Source organism: Empidonax traillii, unplaced genomic scaffold (assembly GCF_003031625.1).
Source record: "Empidonax traillii isolate 1590-97213 ecotype Southwest subspecies unplaced genomic scaffold, ASM303162v1 scaffold962:size224488, whole genome shotgun sequence".
Classification (NCBI taxonomy): Eukaryota; Metazoa; Chordata; class Aves; order Passeriformes; family Tyrannidae; genus Empidonax; species Empidonax traillii.
Genome location: NW_020956155.1, coordinates 180,128 through 195,020, shown reverse-complemented (window position 1 = coordinate 195,020; position 14,893 = coordinate 180,128). Strand labels below are relative to the sequence as shown.

At 50.2% G+C, this 14,893-nt stretch overlaps 1 long non-coding RNA gene across 2 annotated transcripts in view; it reads right to left on the bottom strand.

Moving 5' to 3' along the window:
* Positions 1-537: 537 nt before the first annotated feature.
* LOC114067788 overlaps positions 538-14,893 on the bottom strand; it is a 60,160-nt gene continuing 45,804 nt past the window's right edge. For both annotated transcript variants that reach the window (XR_003573472.1, XR_003573471.1), the window contains one exon: positions 538-619. This is a non-coding gene — a long non-coding RNA (uncharacterized LOC114067788). The remainder of the gene's footprint in view (positions 620-14,893) is intronic.

The window sequence follows — 14,893 nt, the reverse complement described above, 5'->3', positions numbered from 1 at the left end:
ATTGTTTAGTGCTTTTAACATCGGGGATTTTCCTCTGTTTCATCAGTCAAGAATCAGGAGCTCTCTTGCCACATTTGGAGATGGACCAGCTTTCCACAGAAGCTCAAGATGATGAAAAATAAACGAATAAAATATATTTTTAGTTAGTTAGTTTTTTTTTTTTTTTTTTTTTGAGATGGCAAGTTAAAACCTGAATTCCAGCTCAACCACTGGGTTTCAGCAGAACAAAAAAATCCCTGTGCTGAGTGCTCCCAAATAAGAGTCATGTCCCTTCCAACTCCACACCAACAGAGACCTTATTATCCTTTGGGGGAGGAAGTCAGATTTTTTCCACTTAGTTACATTCCCAGGTAGTTCTTAAATAAGATTTCCCTTCCCTCTGTGTTTAAAGGGACACTTCAGCACAAGTGAATGCGTGGCCACAGTGCCATGGTTGTGTACTGAACCCTAAAATAGAGCGACGACCGCTGGGCCACCGGCCAGCACGATTTTATTTCAAGGACAGGACAAACGAGAAGATGCCAAAATTAACAGCACTTCTTCCTACCTTAAATATCATAAGTCAATCGTCCACCTGCATGTCATCAGGAGCCCATAAAGGTTCTTCCAGTGGTGCCCCCTGGAAACAAACAGACAAACAAACAAAGCTTTTAAAACCGAAGAGTTAAAATTAAGCATCATCTTGGAAAAAGATGCATTTTTACTGCTGCCAGAAAGGTGATTCTGCTTCATTTTACCGAGTGCAAAATGCAGCTTTTAATGAAAAAAAATGAAAGTAAGTTTTAAACACAGAAAGCAAAGTTGTGAGCTTCCAGGGTTAAAAGTGCTTTTGGGCAGAGGTGGTGGGAGGGAATTCCAGGGCAGCAGCAGAAGTTATGGATGAGGAGATTCTGATCTTCCCAGATCAGCCTGATGCTGATCTGCTGTTTGGGGATAAGGAAAATAAAGTTTTAGAGGGTCCACAGCTAGAGGAAATAGGTCATTTCTATCACAGTGAAGGCACCACAATCACCTCAGGCTCCTCTGAGGGTGTATTTCCCCAAACACCAGAAATCTGGGTATCTGGAAAAGCAGTTCTGTCTGTGCTTATTTATTCCCACCCCATCTCCCAAATGGAAGGGAATAGAAAGCTGCCTGATGGTCACCAGGACTTCTGATGGCCACCTACCAATGAGACAGTTACCAGTGGCTTCCCCAAACCCAAATGGCCCTGGATACAGACTTTGGCTGTAGGATCAAGTGTGATCCTAAAGGGAAGAGGCTGAAGCTTGTCCCTGCAGCTCAGGTGACCTTCAGGGATGTTTGGGATGTTCTCAGACCTGCACAAAGCACCTCCCTCCCCACCAGCTCTCCTGGTTCCATCAGTGCATCAGCACTGCAGGGGCTCACGGTTCACTCACCATGCCCAAACTGCTCCTGGTTGTTCCCCATTTTTACACCACCAGCCAAGCCATTTCCACTCCCTGCGCCTCTGTTCCCCATCCCAAAGCCTTTTTTTACCCACACCAACTCTGAGGTAGCAGCAGGCTCCTCGCAGGAATCTGCAGAGCCAACCCCCAGCTAATCCCATCTTCTGGGCTGCTGCTGCAAAGTACAAAATTAGAGACCCGAGGCACTTCTGGATTTCGAGTTGAATATATTTCACCAAATTAATATTTTTTTTTTTCCTCTCGACATCTCTTCTGCCCAGCCTTGAGCAGGATGTGACCCAGCCATCTGCTCCGGCGGTGCCAGGAGCTGTGGAGCTCAGACATAATCCCTGGGTGATCTCCTTGTTGTTTTTCATCCTGCTCAAGTGTTGACTCGAGCGCTTGTTCAATTAGACAAGCCTCAGCACTTCAATCAGATGGGCTCACAGGGCTGATTTTTTACCTCCACGGAGAAGAAGGAATCTGATTTAGTCGAGTGCAACAGAACCAGGGGCTTCAAAGCAACGGGACCTGGAGATCACGTCTGCTCTGAAGTCTGCCAGAATCACTGCTTAACCCCAGCAGACCACCAGCAACTCCCCATTGTAAGAGAAGATGAGAGAGAGAGAGAGAGCAGATTAAAAGACATTGAATCTGGCAGGGAGGAGGAGAGCTGGGTTACTTTCCCGATATTTCTGTTTTAAGGGAACTGGAGAGCAGATGAGGCATCTGCTTTCTCTTGTCTCTGGCAAGCAACCCCCAAATGTTCCGAACTCGCTGGTCTCCCTGTATCACCTGCCTTTTCTTCCTTACGATCCAGCATTTCCCAACAGCTCCCAGGAATGCTGCTGTCCTGGGGAGGAGGGTTCTGAGGGCTGTCTGTCCTCTCCTCCTTGTGCCATGGGGGTGAGGTCCTTCCATGCCTTGGTTAGCTCCACACACTTAAGCAAAGGGGTAAATTCTAAGGCACCAAATCAGGAAGCTGGTATAAATAACTGTGCTGATAATACTTTCACGGTCAATTTATTCCTTCATTCACAAACCTGACAGATTCCAAATGCAGCCCTGGATGGTGCCAAGTCAGGAGAAGCTGGAAGAGTTTGCATTCACCTCCAGCTTCAGGAAGCTGTGATGATGAAAGGAAGGGCTCCCCTTTACGGAACCATGGAATCCCAGAACGGTTTGGGTTCAAAGGGACCTTAAAGATCATCTCATTCCAACCCCCTGCCATGGGCAGGGACACCTTCCACTAGCCCAGGTTGCTCCAAGCCCCGTCCAACCTGGACTTGGAAACTTCCAGGGATCCAGGGGTAGCCATAGCTTCTCTGGGCAACCTGGGCCAGGGCCTGCCCACCCTCACAGGGAAGAATTTCTTCCCAGTATCCCATCTAACCCTGCCCTCTGGTAGTGAGAAGCCATTCCCCCTTGTCCTGCCCCTCCATCCCTTGTCCAAAGTCCCCCTCCAGCTCTCCTGGAGCCCCTTCATGCCCTGAAAGGGGCTGGAAGGTCTCCCCAGAGCCTCCTCTTCTCCAGCTTCCCTGCTGTTACCAGCATCATCTGAGAGTTCAAAGGGAATCAGCAACGAACCCGAGTTTTCCCAGAGCCTGGAGCAAGACACGAGCAGCGCTCGCTCAAGGCCCCCTCGCAGGACAAGGACAAGATCCCGCCGAAAGAAAAACCCCGCGCTGGAAGACGACAAACCCCAGCCGATGCAAAGACAGGAGGAAGACAAGGAGAGCTTGTAAATGTCAGCGGCACCCGTCTGAACGGGGTGTGGAGCAGGCTGTGTGCTCAGATGGCTGTACAAACAGATCAGTAGCAGGAGAAGAGGGGAACTGGTGACTCATAACCCTCCCTGCCTGTGGCAGGTGAGGAGCGCGGCGCGGGCGGGCGCTCGGGGATGTCAGAGCAGAAACGTCTCCTGCTGAACATCCCTGCAAGAGCGTCTTACATCCACATCTGTTCTCAGAAATCAGCCACGAGAGGAAGCACCAAAGAGCAGATGCAGCCCAGAGCTGAGGGGTGTCCCACACTGGGCCCAGCACAAGCCTTTCCCCCTCATCTACCTCGCCCCAACCCCACTGTGCCCTGGTGTGCCAGCAGGAAAATCCTCTTGCCAGATAATCTTCCCAAAAATTCACAGCATCCTGAGTACCTGGTGGAGTCCCTGACTGTGGCAATCCGTCCCCTGCAACCCACCTGCCTCAGGAATACTGTGATAATTTGCAATTATTATGTCTTGTCTGTGTGTTCTGGGATGAAAGAGATTCAGCCTGGTAGGAACATGTGCTGCCACAGCACACCAAAGGTAAGGAAGGCATGGGAGATACAGGAAGGAGTTTCCATTCCCTACAGCCAAAACCCTCAGTTTTCCAAGCCCAGCATCACTGGGAAACCCAACACCCAGGTATTTCTGGACAATACTGTCACAGAAAGTTGCTTCAGAAAGAGCTTCAGTTATGAAAGAGACCACTGGACTCAGTGCCAAGTGTCTTCCAGTACAGTCTGAATCACAGAACCCACAGAACATGCTGAGTTGGAAAGGATACCTCAGGGTCATCCAGCCCAACTCCTGGCCCCGCACAGGACTCCCCAAGAATCACATCATGTGCCTGAGAGAGTTGTCCAAACGCCTCTTGAACTCAAACAGTCTTGGGGCTGTGACCAGGCAGCCCTGGTTTTGGCTGGTATAGAGTTCATTTTCTTCCCAGTAGCTGGTACAGTGTTTTGGATTTAGGATGAAAACAGTCTTAATGGATGCGTCACTTGGGGACATGGGTTAGTGGTGGCCTTGGTAGTGCTGGGGGAATGGTGGTACTTGATGATCTCAGAGGGCTTTTCCAACTTAAAACAATTCTGTGATTCTTATGATGCTGGATCAACCTCATTGTGTTTAAGGCCAGGTTGGATGGAGCTTGGAGCAACTGGTCTAGTGGAAGGTGTCCCTGCCCACTGCAGGGGGGTTGGAATGTCATGATCTTTAAGGTCCCTTCCAACCCAAGCCACTCTGTGATTCTCTGGAACAATTTTACAGTGCAACACCATTTGTTTTATAAAAAACAGGGTCACAGTCTAAGAGGTCTCTTTTGGAAGAAACCCCGCTGAGAAAGTGCTTTGGAAATTCAGGCAACGGCAGCAGTTCTGTTAATCGGGAACGTTAACGGTATGAAACCTCACACACAAAAATGTTCAACATCAGCGGCTGGCAAAGGTGGCCCCCAGTTTCGGGACTCCTCCAGCCCTTACTAAAACAATTAAAATAAAAGGAAGGCAGGTATTAGCTGGCTAGACAGCCCCAAATCCCACCGCCTGTTAATCCACCTGAAAGCCAAGTGTATCGAGGCAAATTAAAGCTGCCTTTAATCCATGCAAATCTCAACCCAGGAATCCTTTATTCTCCTACCTCCTGCCACGAGTTTAGTCCTGCCCTGCGCCCCTTGGTGCTGCCAGAGCAAAACAACACAAAAAAAGCTCTGTATTTTAGTAACAGGGAGAGGAAATTTTGGACCCTTCACGTTTCTGGGTGGACACAGCTCTGTGCTTGGTTGGCTGGGTGAGACCAAACCCTGTTCCACCTGTGCTCGGCTTAATCACATGTATCGACACACATAAATTAGAGCAATTTGTGCATAAATTAGGCAGCATCATTATGCTAATTGGGATGGTATGATTGTGCTGAGTGTGTTTGCAATCTGCCACAGTCCTCTGGGACAGCACTGCGAGGGAGGTGCTGCCTCTGAAAAGGCTGGAGCTCTGCTGGGATCCTGCTGTGGCAGGTACAGCCCCACAGAGACCCAAAATAAGCCTAAATAACTAAAAAGAAGGGCCAAAGAGACCTGGTGCTTACTCTGAAATGCTGGTTTCTGCTCTAAGCCATGATGCCACCCTCCAAAAATAACTCTATTTCCTAAATATCCCATCCCTGATGAATGATACAGCTCGATGGGTGCAGAGAGAGGCCGCTAGAAAAATAAACCCTCCCAGGGTGTATGTGAAACAAATAAAGAGCAGGAGACTCAAATCCCTGCACTTATCAAACTTATGTGAAGAAACAGTCACCTCACAAAGCCCAGAGCCACTGCACTGTACCCCTTCCAATCCCACCTGAACTGCAGCAGAGGTTGGGATGCACACCGGGATCAGGGATGTATCAGAGAGGATCCCTGATGATCCCTGTCCCAAAAGAAAAAAACAACCCTAATTCTTCCCCACTGAATGAGCAAGGATAACAGAGGAACAAATAAACTGCAAAGTGAGAGCTTCTCCTTTTGGAATCACAGAATCTCCTGAGTTGGAAGGGTCATTGAGTCCAACTCCTGGCCCTGCATGGGACAGCATCAAGAATCACATCAGAGACTCAGTTTAACAGCCATACATGGGTAGGTCTACCTGGAGTAGGAAACTCTCAAGGGTTTTTATCAAGACCTTACCAAAACATGGATTTTTTAGCTGTCCCAGAGTTATCCTTCAGACTGAGCCCCCAGTGCCTCCAGGGCCGTGGTCGATGTCCCCGTGGAGAGAACGTTGTGCTGCTGCTGGTGATGCTCAGCTGCAGCTCCAGGGGCTGGGGCTGCACCACATCTCCCTCCTCCTTATGGGCACCAGGGGATTCTCCCAAAGCCATGTAAAATTTTCCTTCCAAAACTGGTCACTAATTCACCTGCCAAATGGGACCACTATGATGAAAAATCCCCCCTGTGGGACTCGAGCTCTCTCCCTTCGGAGGGAATTCAAGCTCGGTTTGTTCTCCAGGATCCAGCCAGGAGTTTTCCCTCCGACAGACATGCTGGCACTTTGCCTGGATAAAAAACACACAGCAGAAGAGCAGTGAGCACTAAACTACTACCACAAGCGTTAAAAAAAAAAAAATCGACTTGGAGTAAACCATCTGGTAACACTCACTGAGCCACAGGTGAGAGCAAACACGATACGCTCTGTACAGCACCAAAAAAAATCACAGTTTTCAGGGAATAAGGGTGCAAAATAACAGACTAGCCCAGGAACAGACAACCAGGTGAAGGGTTTTTAACGTCTTTGACATCAGCATTCCTGCACTTCTGCATTTCTTTGCTGCTTTGACCTTATAAATCTCAAGAGGTGGATTTTACAGCAGCACCCAAGGCTGCCTGGCTACAGTGTAGGGCAACCTGGAACAGGTTGTGGCTGTCCTGTGGCTGTCCCATCCCTGGAAGTGTTCAAGGCCAGGTGGGATGTGACTTGGAGCAACCTGGGATATTGGAAGGTGTCCATGCCCATGGCAGGGGACTTGAAACTAGATGAGTTTCAATGAAGGTTAAAGGATGAAAATACTGGAAGTGCAGGGTCACACAGGAATTGGGGGAGTAAGCTGAGCTGTTCCAGCTGCAGGACCATTGGTAAGGCATGAAGGAAAAAAACCCACAGACAGCTTCCTGCTGTTCTTCTGCAGCTCTCCTTGAGCACTTGTGCCTGGGTGGGGGCTCTCACCCCAATCTTTAAGCAGAACCCCTCTAAGCAGGTTAGCAGTGAAAGCAAACTCATCCCTCTTTCCCTAAGAAGGAATATGGGTTCTGGCACGGGCCAGCATCAGCGCCTTAACACCCAGTAATTCCCAGGCCCTTCTGAACACCCAATATCTTATCACAACAACAGCTTTAAAACCTCTTCTCTTGCACCGTTTGGTGATAATTAGTTTAAGCCTGTCACCAGCAGATCAGTTTTGGATTGCAACTAAGCCAAAGGGATATGAAAAGGTTTTGTCCAAAGACTCTCCACACACAAAATCAGCTCAAAAAAAAAAAGGAAAACGCAAAACACGAGCTGGCTGCACCAGCCAGTTCCAACAATTTTCTGCTGCTCTGAAGGGAGCACAGCAAGATTTAATAAACAGGCTCAATAAAGTTATTCTTCCCCGTTTTATTTCCCCTTAAAGCACCAGCCCAATTCGGTTTTTGTTTCCATCACAAGGCAGCTCCTTTAATCGCCTCTGACGGGAGCACAACGCGGGGCCACCCCCGGCCCCTGCCAGCTCCCAGCTAATGGCACACGGAGCTTGCTCTGCCTCGCTACAGCAATTCCTGTAATTCAAGTCTGGCAAACAATTCCTGGGCTGAAAACGGGACAGCATCCAATCGTTATCTCCTTGCTTGTTACAAAAAAAAAAAAAAAACCACAAAAAACAAACACCCCAGTGTATTTACTGTACCTGCCTGTTTGCTGTGCTGGCAGCACCGCCACGCAGGTGTGACAGCAACAAACGCCCGGCAGCTCTCGCAGCTTTGCCTGTTGATGTCTCTCCTTTCATCCCAGCAAACAGCATGTCAGAGCTAAAGGAGCAACCGAGAGCAAGGAAAGCATCCGGCTGCCTCCCTGACAGCTGAACGAGCCGGCAGCTTTTCAGGAGGGAAAAGCTTTCCTGCGCTTCCAGCCACGGCAGCTCGTCTTGCAGCTGTGCTCCATGATCTCAAAGGTCCTTCCCAACCTGAATGGTTTGATAATTCTAACAACAGGCAGTCACCTTAGTTTTTGGGGTTTCCAACCTCACTCATCTGTACCAATCCACAAATTTCCACCCACCCCCCCCCCAAAATTATGCATTTAAACACCCAACAAACCCATCGGTTCTCCTGCAGCCGCGTTAACCGCGGACCGACCGATCCCCGGCCCAGCGCAGGAACCCGGGGCACAAACAGAGGTGAAAGGCTTTTGTTGGAACGGTTTCACTCCCCACGACACACCTGATAAGAGCCCCGGGGAGCGACGACACACCCCCGAGATAAACCAGCCGGGTTCGAACCTCCGGAGCCCGATTCCGCATCCCCGGAAAGGGGTGGGAAACAAACACCTAAAGAAAACACGCCGTGCGTAACCAGACCATTTCCCTTGGCAGAGCTCTCTGCTTCCCTCTCCTCGCCCTGTCTGCCTGCGCACGTAGGAGCCGTTCCCTGGCATTTTCCGAGCTGCTGTCTGGCTCTGCTCCCATGGATGGATGGGATGCAGGGCCGGCGCCCCGATGCCGGGGCAGCTGCGTGTCCAGGAGCACCTCAAGGTCTTCTCCCGGTGCTTGTAAAATTTGGGTCTTGCTGTCTCTTAAATTGAAATGGGCAAAGAGACGGGGCAAAGCTGTTTGAAAAGAGGCATCCTTTACAAATGGGAGGAAAAGTGCTGGGAATAAAAGAAATCCAGGGATGCAGAGGAGGCCACTGACCCCAAGAGCGATGTTCTGGGAACAGTGGATGTACACCTGTATGCGAGAAGTGTTCATTAGGGGTGATTTGGTAGTCAAATATTGGCATAGAGAAACACAGAATGGTTTGAGTTGGGAGGGACCTGAAAGATCATCCAGTTCCAACTCCCCTGCCACGGGCAGGGACACTTTCCACTAGGCCAGGATGCTCCAAGCCCCGTCCAACCTGGCCTTGGACACGTCCAGGGATCCAGGGGCAGCCACAGCTTCTCTGGGCAACCTATGCCAGGGCCTCTCCACCCTCACAGCCAAGAATTCCTTCCCAATATCCCATCTAATCCTGCCCTCTGGCAGTGAAAATCTATTCCTGCTTTTCCTGTCCCTCCATTCCTTGTCCAAAGTCCCCCTCCAGCTCTCCTGGAGCCCCTTTAGGCCCTGGAAGGTTCTGGAAGGACCCCGCAGAGCCCTTCACTTCTCCAGGTGAACACCCCCAGCTCTCCCAGCCTGTCTCCATAGGAGACTGTGGGCCATATGGATATGAGGAGATACACCACCGAGCTGTGACCCTACCTGAACACACCCTGGGAGGGCTCGTCGGTCTTCCCGGGCTCCCAGCGGGGAATCTGGAGCTGCCCAACGCATTGTACACGGGGCAACATGCAGCCCAGTCACCCAGGTCTCATTTCTAAGCAAAACATTTGCAACCTTTCTATTCCTCTTCCTCTTTTGACTTCCTTAATGAATAAACAAACTTATCAAGGGGGGGGGGGGGGAACCCCACTCGCACGACCAGTCGTCCTCTGCACAGCCCAGGTTTGCTGGAAGCAAAGGGATGCCAGGCTTTTAGCAGTGCAGGGGGGACAGGAGATGCCACGGGGCAGGTGGTGGGGCAGAACCTCACACCATGCTCCTTCTGCTGGTGGCTCAGGGCTGGTCTGGTTTTTGGGAAGGCGTGTTAATCCAGCCCACTCCGTGAACAGGGCTGGCAGGACACATGGCTGGTTGGTCTCTATCCCTGGAAGTGTTCCAGGCCAGGCTGGGCAGGGCTTGGAGCAACCTGGTTTAGTGGAAGGTGTCCCTGCCTGTGGCAGGGGGTTAGAACGAGATGATCTTTCAGGTCCCTTCTGACACAAACCAATCTAGAATTCCATGAAAAGTGCTTCCACAAAGGTTTTGGGGAAAGAAATCCCACACCCCATCACGCTGTTGGCTTGCCAGGTCTCGAATTCAAGAACTTCCATGCCTGATCTAAGGGATATATGGGCTACCCCTCACCCACACTCCATCCACAGTGCCACTCCCTGCTCTGCCCACCGGCGCAGGTGGAAAAACCGCCGAGATGGAAACCTCCCCGTTCCTGCCTTCGGTTTCGTTGGGTTTTCCTGCCCATCGTTTCACCAGATCCCAGCCCACAGACTGCCAAGCCCCCAGGCAGAGATTTACCCACCTGAAGGCAAACAGGATCTTGGTTTTAAGGCAGATCCACGTGACACAGTGTGTGTGATGGAGTCGGGCGGTGGTTTCAGCTGGGAAATCTGTGCATGCAGGAATTGGGACAGGGACAAGGAGTGACCCTTCAGGATGCAAGCCCAGGAACAAGCTCCAGCCAGTTATAGCATTGGACAGCGACAGGATATTCTTCATTCCTCCCACAAATGGATTTCTGAGCTCTGGATATAAATACGTGGTTGCAGTTGGGATTCTGGGGTCAGAACTGCAGCAGGTCCTGCTGCTCAAAAACCAACATCTCCTTCCAGCCTGTCACTAGCACTTGGACCCCTCAGCATCCTTTTTGCTGGCCCCTTTCTGTGGCCCAGGCTCTGCACCTCAAGGTGTGTTATCAGTGCTGATCAGGACAGCTCACACACCTCTGTGGCACCTCAACCCCATCCTGCTCCAGCTGAACGTCAACCAAACCCTCAGAAGATGATGATATGCAGATTAAGGCTTCTAACAAAAGCAAAAGCAGAACCTGGTGATGGTGGGGGTGGGTGGGGAGGAAATTAAGCCAGAGCTGCAGAGACCAAAGGAAAATGGGTTTCACTTCTGGCACTGGCACTGCACCACTTCAGTGCATTCATGGCAGAGTTTCACCTCCAGGCTTGACTATCAGGCTCTAAATTCACTCTCAAAGTAAAGTCTGCAAGTAAATCCACTCAGTGTTATAGAATCATAGAACTATTTAGGTTGGAAAAGGCCTCTAAGATCACTGAATCTGACCCTTACTCCAGCACTGCCAAGGCCAACACTAACCCATGTCCCCAAGTGCCACATCCACAGGGCTTTTAAAATCCCTCCAGGGATGGGGACTCCGCTGGACAACCCTTCCCATGAAGGAATTTTCCCTAATATCAAACCTAAACCTCCCCTGGCACAACTTGAGGCCATTTCCTCTCCTCCTGTCCCTTTTCCCTGGGAGCAGAGCCCGACCCCTCCCCGGCTCCCCCCTCCTGTCAGGGAGTTGCAGAGCCAGAAGGTCCCCCCTGAGCCTCCTTTTCTCCAGGCTGAGCCCCCCCAGCTCCCTCAGCCGCTCCTCATCAGACTTGTGCTCCAGACACAAGTTCTTAAATAGAACAAGAAATAACCGGCAGTTCCTTTGCTAATATTTATTTATAAATGGCTTAACACAACACCCCTCCCACACAACAGGGGTTGTCCTGCAGGAATTCCAAAAGGGGAAGGCACTGACCCTTTGGAAGCTGCAGAACCAGGCTGTGCTCTGCTGCGGATTGCTCAGCACTTTGCACCAAACAATAACCTGGCCCTGTTGTAGCTTTTAGGCTGGATTAAATTCAGGGTTTTGACAAACCCCCTGTCACCCAAACACCACTGAAGTCCGTGGGGACTCAGCAGGATCAGGGGAACTGTGGCACAAACCCTTATGTGCCTCAGGTCTGAAAGCATTAAGGGTGTTATTAAAATACAAAAGGGGCCACAGGGCAAAGTTCTGGTCCATTCCACCCAAATTCCCTCGAACAGAGAAAGATCCAGGACCTGATTTTCTTCCTGCCAGGGTTTTTGATGGTTCTGTTGGAGGGAACCAGTGGACAGCAGGACTAAACCTGCGGGACTCATCACGCCGGTAGCAGGATCCTTCCAACCCTGCACAGGGAGTCCTGCCATGGGAATTCTGTAACCTTTGGACACACTGGAGATGGAAAGTGGAGCCAAAAGTCACGGACGAGACCTCCTCCCCACGGATGGAAAACCTTTGACTGGGCGGTGGTGCCAGATGTTCTGTGCAGCTGTGGAGCTTTGCTTTAATCCATCACGGTGATCTCCCGTGGTCCTCACACAAATGAAGAGGACTCGGTTCCCCTTCAGGGATTTCTGTTTTGTTTCGCTAGCAAAGACCCTGCTCCAGCAGCAAAGTAAATTGTTTGTTTCTCTGGGAGGCCTCTCCATACCTCTGCATTCTTTGTTTAAAATACAAAATGCTGCTTTAAGTGATTTAGGTTTCTTTTCCTTAAACCTGCACGTTTCCAGTTCAAACTCACTGAAGTCCTTCCCCCACGTGAAAGTGAGTGTCCAATCAGAACTGCCTCCTCTCACAGATATCCTGTTCCTACCTCAGCTACCAGGATTTGCTTGATGTGATTAATTACCTAAGCTTTAAAAAAATAAATTAGCAGTGAAGGTGCCGAGTGCTCAGAAGCCCAATGACACAAAACTGTAAAATTATGGAAGCACAGAATGGTTTGGGTTGGAAGGGACCTTAAAGACCAGCTAGTTCCACTCCCTGCCACAGGCAGGGACACCTTCCACTATCCCAGGTTGCTCCAAGACCCATCCAACCTGGTCTTGAATCCTTCCAGGGATGGGGCAGCCACAGCTTCTCTGCCCAACCTGGGCCAGGGCCTCCCCACCCTCACAGCAAATCCTATCTTCATCAACCCAATTTCAGTTTAAAATATTTCCCCTTGTCCTGTCCCTCCATATCTTGTCCCCAGTCCCTCTCCAGCTCTCCTGGAGCCCCTTTAGGCCCTGCCAGGGGCTCTCAGCTCTCCCTGGAGCCTTCTCTTCTCCAGGGGAACCCCCCCAGCTCTCCCAGCCTGGCTCCAGAGCAGAGGGGCTCCAGCCCTCTGATCAACACAATGACCTCCTCTGGACTTGTTCCAACAGGTCCATGATCTTCCAGGCTCAGCAGCAGGAGACTCTGGAATAAGATCAAGAGCCTGGATTTTCCTCTAAGCCCAAGAGCAGCCAAAGCACAGTCTCACCACCCCGTCTGATGCAGACCCTTGACCACTGAAACTTATCCCAGCTATTACAGTGCCTAGGACGGTGTCAGAAGATCCTGGGTCCAGCCTACCAGGACCAGCAGCTGGAATATGGCAGGCTACAGTGAAACATCTAAATCTGACTGTTGAGGCACACAGCTGCTCCTCCAAAAATCCTGGATGCTTCACAAGACTAAGGAAAAACAAAGAAATCCATCTGCCACCTCTTAGGGAAGGCACATGCTCCAGGTGAGACAATCTCCTGGGAAAAGGGAGATTAATTTTCTTTTTCTATTCCCACTGTTGCCCTGCAGCACGAACAAACCCAGATGGTTTTACCCTAATTTATGCCTGGTTTCCTTAGTATCCTAAACCTTCCCTATTCAGAGGAAGGTTTTGCTGCAGAAACATTTACAGGTGGTGGAATGATAATCTGTAAGCACATGGGGGTTGGACTCTGCATCCACGAAAATCAACAGCAAAGCTTCCAGTATTTCCAGGGGACAGGTTTTGCCACAGCTCCAGCTGGGACTAAGAGCACTCACATTCCCAGAATACCACAAACAAACCAAATCTGAGACAATCCCTTCTCTGTCTCTGACACCTGAAGCTCTTATTCTCCCTCTAATAAGGGAGATAATGATTTTCAGGGAGTTTTTCCCCTGCTCTGGACAGCTGTTTCTCCAAGGCTGTTGATATTCACAATAAACTGGATTTTCTCTCTCCAGATGCTGTTTATCCTGGTGGAATTTAGTTAGGAAAGTGCCATAAACTGAGAACAAGAAAATAGAATTTAAGTGCCAAGGCATTATGGATATCAAACAGTCAGCCTCAAAGATGCAGAGGAACTTCTGGGCTGAATCAAGGTAAAAACTGTGCTCAGAGGGGGGGATCCCCACTTCCAGGTAGGATGGGGAAGCTCTGAGAAGGCAGGTGGGGAGGAAAGAACCTTTTTGAGCTGTGCAGAAACGTTGTGGATTATCCCAAAGGACACACTGCAGCCATAAAACCTTTCCAGGGGAGCAAGCCAGGTGATGGACACACACATCCAAAGCTGTTTTCCACTAAAACACTTCCCAAAAGTGATGGTGGCTTGGAAACCCCTGCATGTTCCCAAGGAGTTAAAAGGCAGTTATGGAGCCTGGCACGTTTAACTTTCTGGCAGAGCCCATTTAAATTGCAGGGAAAGCTGAGCTTGTCCAACTGGATAGTCAGACCACAGGTTCCCTCCAACAGGGCTTTGATTCTCCAGCACGACACCCGAAATCCTCTGTGGCTTTTATAAAACACAGGTGGAATCACGCTCCCCATTGCACAACGGGGCTTGAGGGAGAATTCCAGGCATATGGGTATAAACTGGAGGTCACTGCTGGGGAAGGGCTGAGGATTTCTCTGGCCACAGAGGAGAGGACAAGCTGGTCCTGGTGGCAAAGCTGCCTCGAGAGCTACTGGCAGTGGCAGCACCTGCTGGGGTGAAAGCGCGAGGGGTTTGCTCAAGCACAGCAAACAAAAAATGAGAAAAGGACAAAAAAAATTAAGAGCAAATACCTGGGAAGAACACTAAGATCAAGTCGTTTTTGCAGTCCTAACAAAATGTGGTTTGTGTGTCCACCAAGCCCATTACCAGGGGGTCAGTTCACCTTCGAGGCTTCTTCCAAATGCCTGATTTTCACACAGGTGTTCTCAGCTCACTGAGCCTTCTCTGGAATACACTGCTGCCCAAAAGACAACTCATATAATTTCTGTATCCTTGCATTTCCCACACTGCTCTAGCACTTCCAATATTCACCACTGCTTCCAGACTTTCTCTGTTCTCAAGTTCACTTCTCTGCCAGTCTTATCTTAAAATATGCTGCCAGGATGAAATAAAACCTGAATGTGTCTTGCTTTGCCTGTGGCAGGCAGGTCAGCACCAGAGGGGTGATCTCCCTGCAGCAAAAGGCATTACAGAATCATGGAATGGATTGGGTTGGAAGGGACCTGAAAGACCACCCTGTTCCAACTCTGCCATGGGCAGGGACACTTTCCACTAGCCCAGGCTGCTCAAGTCCAGCCTGGCCTTGGACACTTCCAGGGATCCAGGGGCAGCCACAGCTTCT